Genomic DNA, 18,348 nt, shown 5'->3' on the forward strand with positions numbered 1-18,348 from the left:
CAAACAGGCAGAGTCACAGAAATGGTTTAAGCAAGAAAATGCTCACTTTCTAAAAGTGGCATTTTCAAACACACAATCTTAAAATCAACTTTACTAAATGATGTATTTTTAAATTGTGAGTTCAAAGACCCCAAACTCCACTTGTATATCTGCTCCCAAAGGGAATCTACACTTTAATAATTTTTAAAGGCAGCCCCATGTTAACCTATGAGAGGGATAAGCCTTGCAACAGTGAAACCCGAATTTAGCAGTATTTCACTGTTAGGACATATAAAACACATTAGTGTATGTCCTACCTTAAACATTCACTGCACCCTGCCTATGGGGCTACCTAGGGCCTACCTTAGGGGTGCCTTACATGTAAGAAAAGGGAAGGTTTGGGCCTGGCAAGTGGGTACATTTGCCAAGTCGAAGTTGCAGTTTAAAACTGCACACACAGACATCGCAGTGGCCGGTCTGAGCCATGTTTACAGAGCTACTATCGTGGGTGGCACAACCAGTGTTGGAGGCCCACTAGCAGCATTTGATTTACAGGCCCTGGGCACCTCTAGTGCACTGTACTAGGGACTTTCCAGTACATCAAATATGCCAATCATGGATTAACCAATTACATATACATTTTGTGTAGGAGTACTTGCACTTTAGCACTGGTTAGCAGTGGTAAAGTGTCCAGAGTAACAAAAGCAGCGAAAACAGAGTCCAGCACACATCAACAACCTGGGAAACAGAGGCAAAAAGTTAAGGGAGACCATGCCAAGGATGAAGAGCCTAACAAATATGTATTTATTCTTTCAAGAAGCCATCCTCAGCAGACACTCAGGGGGTCATTACAACCTTGGCGGTAAAAGCCGCTTACTGCTGTCAGAAGACCGCCAACATCCCGCCGCGGCCGCGGTAAACCGCCACGGTCATTTCTAACCCACAACAGGCAAACCGCCAAAATACAGACATCCACAAAAGTCCGCCACACCAAAGGTCAGCGAGAAACTGGCGATGACCAAACCTCCACCGTCACGCCAACAGAAATACGCCCACACTATCACGACACACGAATCCCCGCAGCGGTCTTTCAACCGCGGTATTCCATTGGCGGTACACACCGCCACGCTCAAAATACACAAACTCTCACTAAACACAGCCACATTGGACAATTCAAAATACACACACCTGAGACACATACACACACCACACCCACACACCCAATTAAATATAAAACACACACCCACATCACCCACAAACCTCCACTCCTAGAGAATCGGTACCACACACAGAGAAATAGATATCCGAGCACCCAGACGCGCATATTACATTCACCCAGCAATATTACCACGCACTTCACACAACACACCAATACACATCACCATACTTAGCACCACACAATCCACCCCACACATCACCCACGCCACCCCATGGCACCGCAAAGACACCCCAGGTTTTCGAAGGATGAACTCAGGGTCATGGTGGAGAAATCGTACGGGTAGAGCCACAGCTCTTCGGAACACAGGTGCAGCACACCTCCATTGCCAGGAAGATGGAGCTATGGAGCAGAATAGTCGACAGGGTCAACACTGTGGGACAGCACCCAAGAAATAGGGACGACATCAGGAAGAGGTACGACCTACGGGGGAAGGTGCGTTCAATGGTATCCAGGCACAACATCGCGGTTCAGTAGACTGGCGGCGGTCCACCACCTCCTCCCCCAGAATTTACAACATGGGAGGAGCAGGTCTTGGCGATCCTGCATCCTGAGGGCCTCGCAGGAGTATCTGGAGGAATGGACTCTGGTAAGTCTCATCTTCTCTACTTCATCCCCCCCACCCCACCAGCATGCCAACTCATACCCCCACCCACACCCTCACCCCCATCACACCTACTCCTTGCAAATGTCTCACCATCACAACCCACCCATCCCAACCCCAAGCCCTGCATGCGACCACAAAGCATGGACACCCATCACCAAAGCATGCCCACTGCACATCCCCATCCCCCCCCAAACCACCGTCACAAAAGCCCCCACACAGGAATGCAAGCACTGGGGTACACGGGCACCCACCCATTGCACGCTATGGCACACACAGATGCAATAACCATCCCATTATAACCCTGCAGGACCCGAACGCCACGTCACTGCGCAGGAGGGTCCACAAATGTCCACTCCACCCCCAGAAGAGGCCCACAGTGATGACAGCACCTCTGTCGACCTGGATCTAGATGACCAGCCCGGCCCATCGGGGACCTCGGGACAGTCGGTTCCCCTCAGACAGCCACAGGCCACAGCAGACCTTCCCCCCTCTGGGAACACCAGCACAGCACCCACCCAGCGGGCCCATACCTCTGTCCCCAGGACACGTCAATCCACCACTACAGGGCACCCAGGTTAACCCACCACCCCAACAACAACAGGGACCTGGGGGCAGTGGTAGTGGGCACATGGTCCAGGGGACAGAGGCTCAGGGAAACAGGGGAACTGGGAGGGCTGCAGTGCAATAGAGGGGGGACAGGCCCAGGGAACCCACTCTCCACGAGGCCCTCTCCTCCATCATGGGAGCCTACCATCATTCCCAGGCGACGATGGCGACGGTACTGGCCAGGTTTCAGGAGATCCAGCTCCTGCAGGAGGAACAGTATTTGGGGTTCAGGGAGGAACTACGAACCATCAGTTCCACCCTGGGCACCATTGTAGGGGCTCTGAATCTGGTAGTCACCACATTGTGGGACACTGTGGCACCACAAAGGGCCCCTGACACTAGCATGGACCAAGAACTGCCTACCACCTCTGCCGGCGCTAGTGGACAGGAGGCCCCGCCACAGGACCAACAGGCCACCAGCACCCCACCCCCTGCAGAAGGAGAACCACCCCGCAAGCGGGTCCTGAGATCCAGGCAGAAGACAGAGTAAGATGCCAAGACCCCCGCCAGGAAAGGATACCTCCCTGATTGTCAACCCACTGTCCCACATTGTCACCCTGTCCATCCTTAAACTGCCCCTGCTCCACTTTCCACAGGCATTTGGACAATGCACCTGTGATACAAATAGTCTGGACTCTGCCATGGACAATCCTCCACCATCACCCCTCACCGATTTGCAACCACCCACCACTATAGAGCACTGTAATAAACACAGTTATTGCACAAAATAATCAGGAGTCTGGCTGTGATTTTGAACAAATGTATTAGACACTAACGTGCCAAAATGCTTATTTACATTGTGACGCCAACATACCAATGTCACACAGTTGTAGTTCATGGGGAAACAAAGCAGATGTCACGCAGTGGGGCCCACATCTCTGAAATCGGAAGGGAAAGTCACAACTCAGTTACCATACACTGGGGGAAAAGGACAGACAGTAGAGAGGTAGTAGTGTTTAAGTATATGTAATATGCCGGTGTGTATTCTTACCTGTGTGTCATTGGAAATACTGCTGTATTACTGTGTTCCTGTTGTCTATGTCGTCTTCTTCGGCTTCCTCGTCTTCACTCTCCACAGGCTCCACAGCTGCTACAACACCACCATCTGGACCATCCTCCTGCAGAAAAGGCACCTGTTGTCGCAAAGCCAGGTTGTGAAGCATACAGCAGGCCACGATGATCTGACACACCTTCTTTGGTGAGTAGAATAGGGATCCACCTGTCATATGGAGGCACCTGAACCTGGCCTTCAGGAGCCCGAAAGTCCACTCGATCACCCTCCTAGTTCTCCCATGGGCCTCATTGTAGCGTTCCTCTGCCCTTGTCCTGGGATTCCTCACTGGGGTCAGTAGCCATGACAGGTTGGAGTAACCAGAGTCACCAATTAGCCACACACGTTGCCTCTGGAGTTGACCCATCACGTAAGGGATGCTGCTATTCCGCATGATGTATGCGTCATGCATTGAGCCAGGGAACTTGGCATTAACATGGGAGATGTACTGGTCTGCCAAACATACTATCTGCACATTCATCGAATAATAACTCTTACTGTTTCTGTACACCTGTTCACTCCTGTGGGGGGGGAACCAAAGCCACATGGGTCCCATCAATGGCACCTATGATGTTGGGGATATGTCCAAGGGCATAGAAATCACCCTTCACTGTAGGCAAATCCCCCACCTCAGGGAAAACGATGTAGCTGCGCATGTGTTTCAGCAGGGCAGACAACACTCTGGACAACACCTTGGAAAACATAGGCTGGGACATCCCTGATGCTATGGCCACTGTTGTTTGAAATGACCCACTTGCAAGGAAATGGAGCACTGACAGCACCTGCACTACAGTGTAGAGGGGGGATCCCTGTGGGTTGGCGGATTGGTGACATCAGGTCTGGCTCCAGCTGGGCACACAGTTCATGAATAGTGGCTCGGTCAAGCCTGTATGTCAGTATGACATGTCTTTCCTCCATTGTCGACAGGTCCACCAGCAGTCTGTACACAGGAAGATTCCGCCATCTCCTCGCATGTCCCAGCGGACGGTGCCTATGAAGGACAACAGCGAGCACAGAGTCAATCAACCCACGGGTACGTAACCACAGCTTGCACATAACACGATTCTCACTCCATTGAATGCTTTGTATGAGTGTTGATGCAAGGCCTAGGTATGTGTGACGCAGTAAAAAGTAAGCCATGTGGGCCCCTGAAAAGGCGGCTGCCTGACCTGTGAAGTGCGACAATGGGATGTGAGGTAAATGCGCTGGCGTGGCACACCGTGGCGATAGGCGGTCGAAGACAGCGGCGCAAAGCAGCATTGGTTAACATTGAACCCTATGGGTCTCATGAGCCAATGACGATGTGCGCCGGCGATCGCGGTACGCACCGCCGCGGTACGCACCGCCGTGGGCGTGACCGCCATTTTCTATCTGCTTAATCACTCGATACCTGATCTTCGACAGGAGAGGACCTACACTGCAAGTGCTGCTGTGACCTCGGTCTGGAAGAGACAATGGCTCATGCGACTGGGGAAAGGGCCCCTGCCTTCACAGCTCAGGAGTTGGAGAAACTTGTGGATGGGCTCCTCCCCCAGTACGCGCTACTCTACGGCCCTCCAGACCAAAAGGTTAGTACTGAGGGAGCATGCTTTATGGGCAATGCCTGTGTTGAGTGGGGTGGATGAAAGATGGTGGGGAGGGGAGAGATTGAGGCATGCATCAAACGACGGTGAGAGCATGTGCCACATGGCAAGGGTAGGGATGGGGGGCCACTCACATTGAATATGCAGAAGGTGATGACTATTTTTCTCCCCCTGTACATTTCACATAGGTCAGCGCCCACCAGAAGATCGATATTTGGCATGCCATCGCCAAGGACGTCCGGACCCTGGGGGTCCACCACAGACGGGGCACCCACTGCCGGAAGAGATGGGAGGACATCCGCCGCTGGAGCAGGAAGACGGCGGAGGCTCAGCTGGGGATGGCCTCCCAACGTGGGAGGGGTGCCAGTCGGACTTTGACCCCCCTGATGTCCCGGATCCTGGCGGTGGCCTACCCCGATTTGGATGGGCGCGTGAGGACATCACAGCAGACACAAGGGGGTGAGTACACTCTCATTCTGTTAACTTTGCGCGCAGTGGAGGTGTCTGGGTGGGGGAGGAGGGCTGTGGGTATCCCTAGGCCAGGGCGATTTCTGTAGGCTAGGCCCCTCCGTAAGGCATGGCTCTGTGCCCCCGCCCCCACCTCTGTAGGGTGTCTAGTACAGCTATTCATGGCCCTGTGTCATCTATGTGTGCAGATGTCGTCCATAGGCTTGTAGGCCATGTCCCACGGATTGAATAGTCGACCCCAAGTGCGCGGCGTAGTGCAGGGGGCTTCTGTGTCTGTCCTGTCCGCCAATGGTGTCGCCAATGCATGCACTCAACATGTCTTTATTTTCTCCCCCCCCCTTTTTTGTGGTCTTCCTGTTCATGTGTGCATTAGCATCATCAGGCGGAGGAGAAGTGGCATCGGAGCACGAGGGAGCTGCATCCCACATGGCCATGGAGGGCCATGCAACGGACTCCGAATTCACCAGTGGGACAGAGGGCGAGGGGAGCTCCACAGCGGGGACTCGGGCAGACATCAGTGACACCGACTCGTGCTCTGAAGGGAGCTCCCTTGTGGTGGCGGCAACATCTGTGCCCCCGCAACAACAGGTACAGCCGCCACCCACCGCACCAGCACCGCCCTCCCAGCAGCCCCTCAGCGTTTGCCCCGTGCCCGCTCACCCAGGAAGGTGGGCATCTCCTTCGCCCCAGGCACCTCAGGCCCTGCCCCAGTCACCCCTGCTGCCCTCAGTGAGGAGGTCATTGACCTCCTGAGGACGCTCACTGTTGGGCAGTCTACCATTTTGAATGCCATCCAGGCTGTAGAAAGGGAGGTGCACCAGAGTAATGCATACCTGGAGGGCATTCATTCTGGTCAGGCTGCCCTTCAGCGATCGTTCCAGACTCTGGCCTCAGCACTGATGGCAGCCATTGTCCCAGTCTCTAGCCTCCCCCCTCCAACTTCCTCCACCCATACCCTATCACCTGTACCTCTGCCTATCCCAGGGACACCATCAGACCAGCCTGCACACAGCTCAACACCCAAGGGAAGCTCAGGCAAACATAAGCACCACACATCACACAGGCATTCACCCAAGCAACATCCACATACAGACATACCAACACCCACTGCCTCCACTGTGTCCCCCTCCTCCTCGTCTCCCTCCTCCCTCCCTGTCACGTCTCCACTCACACCTGCATGCACAACATCTTCAGCCACTACGTCCCTCAGCAGCACACACACCAAAACCCCCGCACACGTGCAGTCACCACCCCCACTGCCATTTACACGTCCCCTGTGTCCTCTCCCACTCTGTCTGTGACCCCCTCTTCCAAGATACACAAACGCAGGCAGGCAGCCACCCACCCAACAGCCATCCACCTCACGACAGCCTCCAGCCCAAGCACCTGCACCCAAAGACACCAAACTTACAACTCCTACAACCACAACCTCTTCCTCCACTCCCATACCCACTACACCTACCCGTCCCACTGCTCCTAAAAATCTTTTCCTGTCCAAACTCAACCTCTTTTCCCCAAATTACCCACCCCGTCCATGTCATAGGACTACAGTCAGCACCTCAGCAAGACAAAACCGGCCCCTGTCATCACAGTCTGCCATGGACTGTGGAGTGCCCCACCCTCCAGGGCAGCCAGTTCGGTACGAAGCCAAGGCACGGGCAGCCCACCCCCGGAGAAACATCCCAAGATAGGAAGTGGCTGGCGCGAGAGGGTGAAAACACCAGGGACTAAAACCCCTACCATGGCTCCGGCAGGAAGTGTGGAGACAGCTGACACACCGCCCAAGGTGGGGAAGGGCCACAGGCGATCAGGGAAGGCTGGGAAGGGCAGCACACCCGACAACACCGCCATCAGCCCAGCTGGCCAGGAGGGCCCCACCAGCCCCATCCCAGGTGGGCAGGAGGCCACCAACAGGCCCGGCACAGCTGCCCAGGAGGTCCCCGCCAGCCGTAGGACAGATGGGCAGGAGGGCCCCACCAGCCACAGGACAGGTGGCAAATGACCTCCCTGCCATGGCCGGATCCGCTGCACTTCATCTCAAGCACCGCTGAACTGGTCACCGCCGTCTCAAGCACCGCTGCACTGGGCACCGCCGTCTCAAGCACCGCTGCACTGGGCACCGCCGTCTCAAGTACCGCTGAACTGGGCCCTTCATCTCAAGCACCGCTAAACTGGGCCCTTCATCTCAAGCACCGCTGAACTGGGCACAGCCTTCTCAAGCACCGCTGCACTGGGCACCGCCGTCTCAAGTACCGCTGAACTGGGCCCTTCATCTCAAGCACCGCTGAACTGGGCACCGCCGTCTCAAGCACCGCTGCACTGGGCACCGCCGTCTCAAGTACCGCTGAACTGGGCCCTTCATCTCAAGCACCGCTGAACTGGGCACCGCCGTCTCAAGCACCGCTGCACTGGGCACCGCCGTCTCAAGTACCGCTGAACTGGGCCCTTCATCTCAAGCACGGCTGAACTGGGCCCTTCATCTCAAGCACCGCTGCACTGGGCACCGCCGTCTCAAGCACCGCTGCACTGGGCCCTTCATCTCAAGCACCGCTGAACTGGACAACGCCGTCTCAAGTACCGCTGAACTGGGCCCTTCATCTCAAGCACCGCTGAACTGAGCCCTTCATCTCAAGCACCGCTGAACTGGGCACCGCCGTCTCAAGCACCGCTGCACTGGGCACCGCCGTCTCAAGCACCGCTGCACTGGGCACCGCCGTCTCAAGTACCGCTGCACTGGGCCCTTCATCTCAAGCACCACTGAACTGGGCACCGCCGTCTCAAGTACCGCTGCACTGGGCCCTTCATCTCAAGTACCGCTGAACTGGGCCCTTCATCTCAAGCACCGCTGAACTGGGCACCGGCGTCTCAAGCACCGCTGCACTGGGCACCGCCGTCTCAAGTACCGCTGAACTGGGCCCTTCATCTCAAGCAACGCTGAACTGGGCCCTTCATCTCAAGCACCGCTGCACTGGGCACCGCCGTCTCAAGCACCGCTGCACTGGGCCCTTCATCTCAAGTACCGCTGGCCCATGAGCGGCAGGGGCTGGGCCGCATCTGTGTCGGGCAGGGCTGCACGAAGCACTCTGGGCACCAGGCCCCCTCCAGAACCAGTGGAGACTGTTATCCACTTGTGAGACTGTGGCTTTGCACTTCCCAGGATGTAACAGTGGGCAGCCCACCCACTGTCTGGACTTGTGAGACTGTGGCTTTGCACTCCCCAGGATGTAACAGTGGGCAGCCCACCCACTGTCTGGACTTGTGAGACTGTGGCTTTGCACTCCACTGTCTGGACTTGTGAGACTGTGGCTTTGCACTCCCCAGGATTGAACAGTGGGCATGGAGGCCCCTCGTGGATCTGGCGTAGTGCACTCATCTGGCTGAGGTGCCCCCCCTTCCCTTCCCCCTGAGGTGCCTGTAGTTTTGCTATCTGATGCCCCTGCAGTGTTCTCTCCGCTGGAGTCAGGTATCCTGTGTGGGCTTTGCCCATGTGATTTGGGCCCAGTGGTCCACGAACAATGCCTGCTACAATGCTTGGACTTGTACATTTATGTATATAAGAGTTTTTGAAGTGTATATATATTTTTTTGGCAGTAATACAATATATTCCAATGTTTAGAATCATTTCCTTTTGTATTTGCATTCTTCCATGGGGTTTGGGGGGTGTCACTCTGATGTGTTGCTATGCATTGATGTGTGTGTTGTAGAGGGTGAGGGTGAGGGTGGGTGTGTTGAGTATGTGTGTACCCATAATAATTTCCCCTCCCCCCTCCCCTGTGTCATAGGTGCAGTACTCACCGTTGTCTTCTGCGCCGGCGTTCGTGCTCCTGGTAGAGGAGCAGGAACACTATCGCTGGGAGTATGTGGAGTTCGGGTTCCATGCTGTCCTGATTCCTCGTGGGCTGTATGGAGGTGAGCGTTTTCCCTTCGAAATGGCTGTTTCCGCCGTGTTTTTATCGGCGGGGCTACCGCCCCGGAAAAGGTGGCGGATTGGTAGGTTGTGATACAGTGGGCGGTACATTGTCTCCCGCCTGTCTGTTGGCGGTGACCGCCGCGCTGTTTGTTTGTACCGCCGTGGCGGGCGGTGTGTTGATGTGGCGGTCGCTGTTGGAGGTTTCCGCCAGGGTCGGGATTCAATTTTTTTTCCCGCCAGCCTGTTTGCGGTTTGCCCGCCGCTTTAACACCGACCGCCAGGGTTGGAATGACCACCTGAGTCTCCACTCCTCAATATGATTTAGTGAGATGGTGTTTTCAGACGGTGTAAAAATCGTTTGAGTCTGAGCTGAATTGGTTAGCAGTAAATAAAGATGGGAGGTAGGAAAGATATGCTCAGCCTTAAAGTCCTCTGCCATCTTCGATTTTACCACAGTGTCTTAGGAGATTTGTGCTAGTAGGTGCTGGAACAGATGCTTTGGAGGAAAATAGCAGAGTGTGGGGGAACCTATTAAAGATCAGTTCTTGCTCATCTTTTTAGCACAACAAAATATACTTGCACCACAGAAAGTCTGGGGGAATGTTACAGAACATAGCCCCTCCTGACATGCATCTCTGTGACCAGTTTTTTTTTGCCGAACTGAGGAGTGGGTTACCTCATCTACCTTATGGTAATATTGTATTCGGCTTCTGTTGAGACATGTGGCTACTCGAGGTTCCATTTTAAATTAAATCTGAATTGAGAAGCTGGATTATGGGACCAGACCGAAATGTTGACATAAAATTCATGCATAAAAGGGAGTGGAGTTAGTAAAACCAGAACAGAATTAACTTATGCCCTAGTAAAAGTTCCATTACTCCTTCCAACCTCCAAAGCAGCAGAAGTAGTCGAATTGTACCAGGTACCAATTCTGAATACTCATCAACAAACCAGCTCAGAGTTTTATCCTGATGGAGGCTCCTTTACCTATTCTCTGACACAGCTATGCCCTTTGACTAAGCAACTTCTAACAGTGGGTTTGACACCTTTGCGCTTGAGGTCCTCGCAAAATGTAAATCATTTGACTTTCGGTTTTTGCCATGTCTCGGAAGGCATCCCACTGTCATTTGGACTACATGACCCATAGGCCTTCTGATTCTGTTATGCTGTATGGTTCAATTTCTTCAAGCTAGAAGTCCACCACGTCAAGCCAGACACAATCTGCAAGCCTCGAAAACTATGAATTTGAACTTTGTGTGCCTGGATTTTACATTGCCAGAAGAGGAATCATCTGGTGGTTCAACCCACAGCAGTGGGATTCAAACTGAATCCTTGCAACGAAAAAGATACAAGCCCCTTTTTATTTTCTAAAGACTAGGGCCCCACTTTAAGGATGGCCTTGCACCATTTAACGCCATATTCGCGTCATTTTTCTGATGCTAATGTGGTGTTAGAATGCCAAAAACTCTGCCCCATATCTACAAATTAGCGCAATGCATGCATTGCACCACTTTACAACCCTTTGTGCCACATTATGCATGCGCCATGCATAATGTATGCAAAGAGGACGTTCTGGCGCATGGAGGCCCGCAAAAGTGGCACAATGAAATCTACAAGACTGCTGAAAGCAGGCGTTAAAAGGATGCACTCATTGAAATGAACGGACCTCCGTGCCCTTTGCTCCATTAGCATCAGAATTTTTTATGCTAGTGGAGAAAAGCACCACAAAAGCGATAAAAATGTTGACGCTAATGTACCTAATACGGTGGCATTAGGGGGGCAAAGGACAAAAATCTGGGCCTAGGTGTCTGATTTAGAGTTTGGCAGACAGGCAACAATTTTGAAACATAACCTCAAAATGTTCTACATGAACATATGTATAATGTAGTTAAATTGTTTTTTTAAGGAATGCATTGGCTTATACCATTAGAAGGTGGGCCGTTGGCCAAAGTATCATGTTTTTTCACATTGAATTATAGGCTCTTCAAACCTGTTTGTTGATAGTATAGATAGACTTACTCAACATAAAGGGGGTTATTCTAACTTTGGACGAGTGTTAATCCGTCCCAAAAGTGACGGTAAAGTGACGGATATACCACCAGCCGTATTACGAGTTCCATAGGATATAATGGACTCGTAATACGGCTGGTGGTAAATCCGTCATTTTCCGTCACTTTTGGGACGGATTAACACCTCCTCCAAAGTTAGAATAACCCCCAAAGTGTGTTTAACATTGCCCTGATTTTCAAATTCATTTTTAAAAATGATATGCTTATTCAAATTAAAAAAATATGTCATGGGAATATTAAAACATTACTTGGAGATTGTGACGTTACTCGCAATCATTTTTTAATGTAAGGGTATTTCTGTTTAGCGCTTACCTGCCTCTCTGCCGAACCACCGTAGTTGGTCAAGGACCCCTCTGCCAGGATGTCCAGTTCTTCCTGAGTAGAGCTGGGGGGCTGTCACCTTACTTCAGCTATAGTGGGCCCCACCAGCAATAAATGAGCAGTAGCAGGTGTGAAGGTCTGCTACACTGGTAAACTAGAAGGCCAGTGCCAAAATGGCCCTTATAAAAATGTGAATGCTAAAGTGACAGAAAGTATATCAATGTACACTTACACAGTGTTCCACGGGTTCCGTCAATGAAGGACTGTTTTCGTCAGTGTGGAATGGTGGATGCCAAGTCAGATTTGTACAAAATGTATTTATTTGTCCATCATATTTGACTGACAGGTCAGGCATCCATCATGTTTCATTTCCTGCCATAAAGCTACATTGCCAGCATTATTTATGCCTGCTGGATGAAGGACAACTGTCTCAAGGGCAACACAGGCAAGATGGAAGTCCTCATCTTGGGCAACAACACCTCGCCATGCAACGACACTTGGTGGTCCACTGAACTCAGCCCTGCTTCCACCCTGACAGACCATGTCCACAACCTCGGCATCATCTTGGACAGCAAGTTATCTTTGTAGAAACAGGTCAACGCAGTCTTGTCTGCTTTCTTCCACACCCTATGCATGCTCCGTAAGATCTTCAGGTAGCTCCCAATCAACAGAAGAAGGCCCGTCACTGAAGCCCTTGTCACCATCAGGCTGGATAACAGTAACACTCTTTGCATGGGTTAGGCAGCATGTCTCTTGAAGAGACTGCAGGCTATTCAAAACACAGCAGCAAGACTCATCCTTGAACTCCCCAGATGTACTCACATCACCCTGCACCTCAAGAAGCTCCACTTGCTCTTGATCCGGAAGAGATGCTACTTCAAGATGCTAATCCATGTATACAAAGCCCTGCACAATGAAGGACCAGCATACATCAACAATTGAATTTCCTTCCACCAACCGATCAGACATCTGCGAACTGCCTCCCTTTTCCTCACAGACATCCCCCGAGTCCACCAATCAAACAGCGAAGGTTGCTCCTTCTCTCACCTGCCAGCCAAAGCCGGGAACAACCTTACACTGCACCTCAGGAATGCTGCATCACTCCAGAAATTCAAAAAGGGCTTCAAGACATGGCTGTTCATATGAACAGAGTATCACGAAGCAGCGGGCAACATCAGCGCCACGAGTCCCTCACAGGTGATTTGCCACGCTTTATCAAATCCCGATTGATTGCTAATATGGCAAACATGTAGTGGATTTTCGAGGCAAGCATCCGTCGTCCATGATGTGGCTTCCGTGAAACTGGAATGTGTATAATACAAAATAAACAATTACATTGACCGTGGTGTTAATCATGTCATCCTTGGCAGAAGCTACTTAAAATAAAATTTAGAAAAGAAAAAAAAAAGCACCATTCATAGTTAATTTAATATTCTTATCTAGAAACACTTACTTTAAATAAAACATTTAAACTACTTTTTCAGCTTGAATTGTTTTACAATGAATGTAGAAATGTTTTTTTAATATAGAAAATATTACTTCTGAAAATGTTGTTGTTAGAAAGAGGATCTCTGGTTGGCAGTCAGTTTGCACTATGTCCAAGCAGGGACCCTCAGCCTAGTCAGGATAAAGGAGTTACACTCCTAAGACAACCCCTGTTTACTCCCTTGGTAGCTTGGCACAAGCAGTCAGGCTTATCTCTAATGCAATGTGTAAAGTATTTGTACCAACACACACAGTAGTGCAGTGAAAACACTACAAAATGGACACCATACCAGTTTAGCAAAATAGGCAATATTTATCTGAATCAAAGAAGACCAAAACAACAAAAATTCAACATACAGTCAAGATATGAATTTTCTAAATAATAGAATCTTACTCCATAGAAAACAATGGAAATGTTTTTTCTTACATAAAGTACCTGGTTTGCGCCAAAAATAAAACTGCACGGGCGAGCATGTGTCGTAAAAGTCAGCGATGCGTCAATTTCTTACTCGTAAGTGAGGCCGTGCGTAGTTTCTTCTCGGGTATGGTAGACATGTTGTTTTTCTCTCCTGCAAGAGAGAGATGCGTCGATTTCCAGACAGGGCTCCTCGGATCTGTGTAGGTTCACAATGAGTTTGACGACCAGCCATGTTGCGTGAGCAATTTGGCTGCACGATGATGGAAAACAACGCTTTGTGGGGTTACGTCATTATCAGTAGCTGCAAGGGGGTGTTGCATCATTTCTCCAGCCACGATGCAGGTGATGCGTTGAAATCAGGCGCAAGGTGGGTGGCGTGTCGTTTTTGAGCCGCATTGCAGGTGGTGCATCAAAATGTTTCCTGCACAGCTTCCTGTGTGTGGTTTTCCGTCCTTGTTCTACCAGCTTCACCTTTCAAGGGGCCAGGGACTGGATAGGGCACCACTTGGCAGGGCAGGAGTCTCAGCAGAGAGTCCAGGTGCTGGCAGAGGAAGTCGTTGATGGCCCTGAGACTTCAAAACAGAAGACAAGCTCAATCCAAGCCCTTGGAGATTCTTCACAAGCAGGAATATACCACAAAGTCCAGTCTTTGCTCTCTTTCAGGCAGAAGCAGCAACTGCAGGCCATCCCAGCAAAGCACAGTCACAGGCAAAGGGGCATTATTCCTACTCCAGCTTTTCAGCTATTCGTCTTGGCAGAGGTTCCTCTTGGTTCCAGAAGTAATCTGAAAATCTGGGGTTGTGGGTCCACTACTTATACCCCTTTCTGTCATTGAAGTAGGCAAACTTCAAAAGGAAAGTTTCTGTTTTTCACAAGATCCTGCCTTGCCCAGGCCTGGCTCCAGACACAAAGCAGAGGGCTGGAGACGACATTGTGTAAGGGTAGGCACAGGCCATTCAGGTGTAAGTGACCACTCCTCCCTTCACTCTAGTCCAGATGGCCCATTAGGATATTCAGGCTACACCCCAGCTCGCTTTGTGTCACTGTGTAGTTGAGATTCATGAACAGCCCAACTGTCAGTTTACCCAGAGAGGGAATACACAAGCAGGCACAGTCAGAGCATGCTTTCAGCAATACAATGTCCCCTTTCTAAAAGTGGCATTTTCAAACTGACAAATTTAAAAACCAACTTTAGCAAAAGATGTACTTTTAAATGGTGAGTTCAGAGACACCAAACTCCAAATTTCTATATGCTCCCAAAGGGAAAATGCACTCGCAAGATATTTAAAGGCAGCTCTCATGTTAACCTTTGAAAGAGATAGGCCTTGCAACAGTGAAAACTGAATGTAAAAGTATTTCACTTTTAGGACATGTAAAACACATCAGTACATGTCCCACCTTTAACATACACTGCACCCTGCCCATGGGGCTACCTAGGCCCTTCCTCAGGGGTGCCTTACATGTACAAAAAGGAAAGGTTTGGGACTGGCAAGTGAGTACAAATTCCAGGTCGAATTGGCAGTTTAAAACTGCGCACACAGACACTGCATTGGCAGGTCTGAGCCATGTTTGCAGGGCTTCACATGTGGGTGGCACAACCAGTGCTGCAGGCCCACTAGTAGCATTTGATTTACAAGCCCTGGGAACCCCTAGTGTACTTTAGTATGACATTACTAGTAAATCAAATGTGCCAATCATGGAAAAGCCAATTACACATACAGTTTACACAGGGAGCACTTGCACTTTATCACTGGTCAGCAGTTGTAAAGTACCCAGAGTGCCAAAAACAGCAAAAACAGTCCAGCACACAGTCACAACATGGGAGGCAGAGGCAAAAAAGATAGGGGAGACCACACCAATGATGCCATGTCTAACAGTTGTCGATTCTTAATTAGCAAATTTAGTATACTATATCAAAAATAATTATAAAAATGAACCTATAGGTATTCATATTTCAATATGATAAATTCTGAAAAATGTTTAAATTTGTTCAACAGCTGGATGCAAACATACAAAACTGACCCACTACACTTATTTGTTGATGTCAGAACCGCTGTCAGAGGGCCACGGGACAGGCAGGGGCGACTGGGCCCCACCGGTGGCGATTGAGGCCTTTCACACATATGGATCCTGAGCAACTGAGCCAAGTGCCCCTTCCGCACCTGACTCTCAGTGGTTGACAGGGCTCCCACTGGACCTTACTCACTCAAACTCTCTTCTCTTCCTCACAGGTTATACTGGTGTTGGCAAGCAAGCAGGCTCTGGCACTTCAGGCTCAAGAGCAGGTGATTTTGTTTTCCCTGGATTGATGTCCCCCTCATCCACCAGGGAGACTAGAAGGCCATGGCCCCCAGCCCTGGCCACAGGCAGAAGACTTGGTGAACCTCTCCTCCTCACACAACCAATCTGGCTGCTTGGTAGATGGAAATGTTTTGGGGTGTCATACTTTCCTTATAATAGACCATTTCAAGTCACCAAAAGTGATATAGGGTCTGGGGTTTTGAAGTTTATGATGGGGTTCTGCTTCTTTTAAAGTGCATACTTCCTTTTGAAAGGCCACTTGTGAAAGCAGGAGGGACTCTGAAGTCAATTGTCCAACAGAATAGGCCACAGGAGTGATTAGAGGTCAGACCTGGCCATTGGCCTCAGTGATATGTGCATTGGAAGGTTAATCATTGGCCCCCAAGCTCCACTCTTTATGATTCCCTTAACAGCCCCCATCCTTCCCGAGTTGTGTTCCAGGTCCCTTCCTTGTGATCGGCCACTGAATCAAAGAGCACTATTTGAAGTGTACAGTGGGAGCCTCGCTCTCCCTCCTCGAGGAATGGAGTAATACACAAATATGTCTGGGGGGATTTCTCTACCTCCTCATATCTTTATCAAGCAGGCCTGGGTCTCCCAAAATGGAACGTAGGGTCCCCCATGTAATGTACCATTACAGGCACACTTGCACTCCATATATGCAAATAGCACACACACTGCCCAGCACTGTTACCTCCATGTACTGTGCTAACAAAACCACACATACACTCAGCACACACATTCACTCTTCACTCTTCACTCACTGTTCAGCATTGTAGCACAACACTACACCATTCATGAACTGCAGGTATCCATACACCAAGTACATGCATTGCACAGCACTTCTCTATCCCTGTACTTTACGCTTCTCAGGAACACATACAACTAGTGCAGTCACCACTTTTGTAATGCATAGCACTTCACATCTAACTGATGTAGGCCAGGAGTGAGCTAAGCACACAGCAGCAAAACTTTAAAAAGTGAGCAAGCTTTTATGCCTCTCTCAAGTGACACAGTTTAAAAAGGACCATACTTTACTGCAGCAGGAATTTGGAGACTCCATCATCCACCAAGTTTTGTCCCAGGAGGCAATGGCGTCCATGTGCCTTGCTCCAGCTAAGTGGATTGAGTCTCCAAACAATTCCTGTGACTTGGTAAGAGAGGTTTGAAGGACGAGTATTTGATTGATGATCTTCTGTCCATGGATGCTCATAGAATGTGCAATGCAAATACACAAGTCCAGATTAAACATAGGGGTGACCTAGTAGCCCAACATGACCCAAGACTAGCAGCCCAGGGATCAAACTGGCATAGCAGGTTGGATGTTGTTGATTGACTGAGCATTTCTGCCACTTGTGCTTTGTAGCTTCAGTAACAGAGGCTAGGGAAAGAGTTAGCCCCTAGATTGTTGGAGAAGGGCATAACACAATAATACCTTGTCCAATTAGCTTCCTGGCGGACAGTAGCAGACAGTCCCCTGTCAACGCCTGATAGGTCAATCATTCCTTGTTTACTGGAGGGGGCATTTACTCCAAGATTGCACCAAAAAGCTAATAAAAATTCTGTCCTGGAATGTGGCTAGGATAGGACCCAAATAGGGTGAGATGGGCTGGGGGCATTTCATAGTTGAGTACGACGTCTGTTTCCTTCAAAAGACTTGGAGAACCTCCCGGTTAATTTAAATGGCAACACCTCATTTTGCACCCAGTCAACTAGGGGAAGACCTTCAGGGGGCTTGGCGATATGGGTAAGGACAGAATTGTAATGCTCAATAGGAGTCCATCCAGTTATATCCTTGGATGTATTGGCAGTCAGGGTGGACTTTTACAGTGGCAATTCCCTGGCGCTATTTTATGTTTATATCTGGGTTGACAGCCGCAATGAGGAAATTAAAACTATAAGCACCATAGAGGATTTCCTCACAGAATGTAAGGGAAAAGGGGAGGTTATAGTTGCTGGTGATCTAAACTCCCCATTTGAACCTCTTGTGTCTTTCAATCTAGATCTAACAGCTGAGGAGGATGAAAAATTGAGAATCCCCCCCATAGACCTTCCTATAGTGAATAGATCACTAAGGGCGGCACAGCTGCTCACACTAACCTTAAAATTAAATCTTAGAGCTGCTAATGGGAGAACTATGCAAGACATTAAGGCCAGATATACATTTAACAGACCAGGCCACTTTAGTCAACATGACTACTTCTTTATCAGCTTGAAGGGATGGCAATTTGTACATGATATGATGGTCATCAAAAGGGCTGACAGTTACCACAATGCCCTCAGTCTGTCGCAGTTGGGCACCTCAGCTAATGACCTCCTAACCAAAAGTCCTGA

This window comes from Pleurodeles waltl, chromosome 2_2 (assembly GCF_031143425.1).
Source record: "Pleurodeles waltl isolate 20211129_DDA chromosome 2_2, aPleWal1.hap1.20221129, whole genome shotgun sequence".
Classification (NCBI taxonomy): Eukaryota; Metazoa; Chordata; class Amphibia; order Caudata; family Salamandridae; genus Pleurodeles; species Pleurodeles waltl.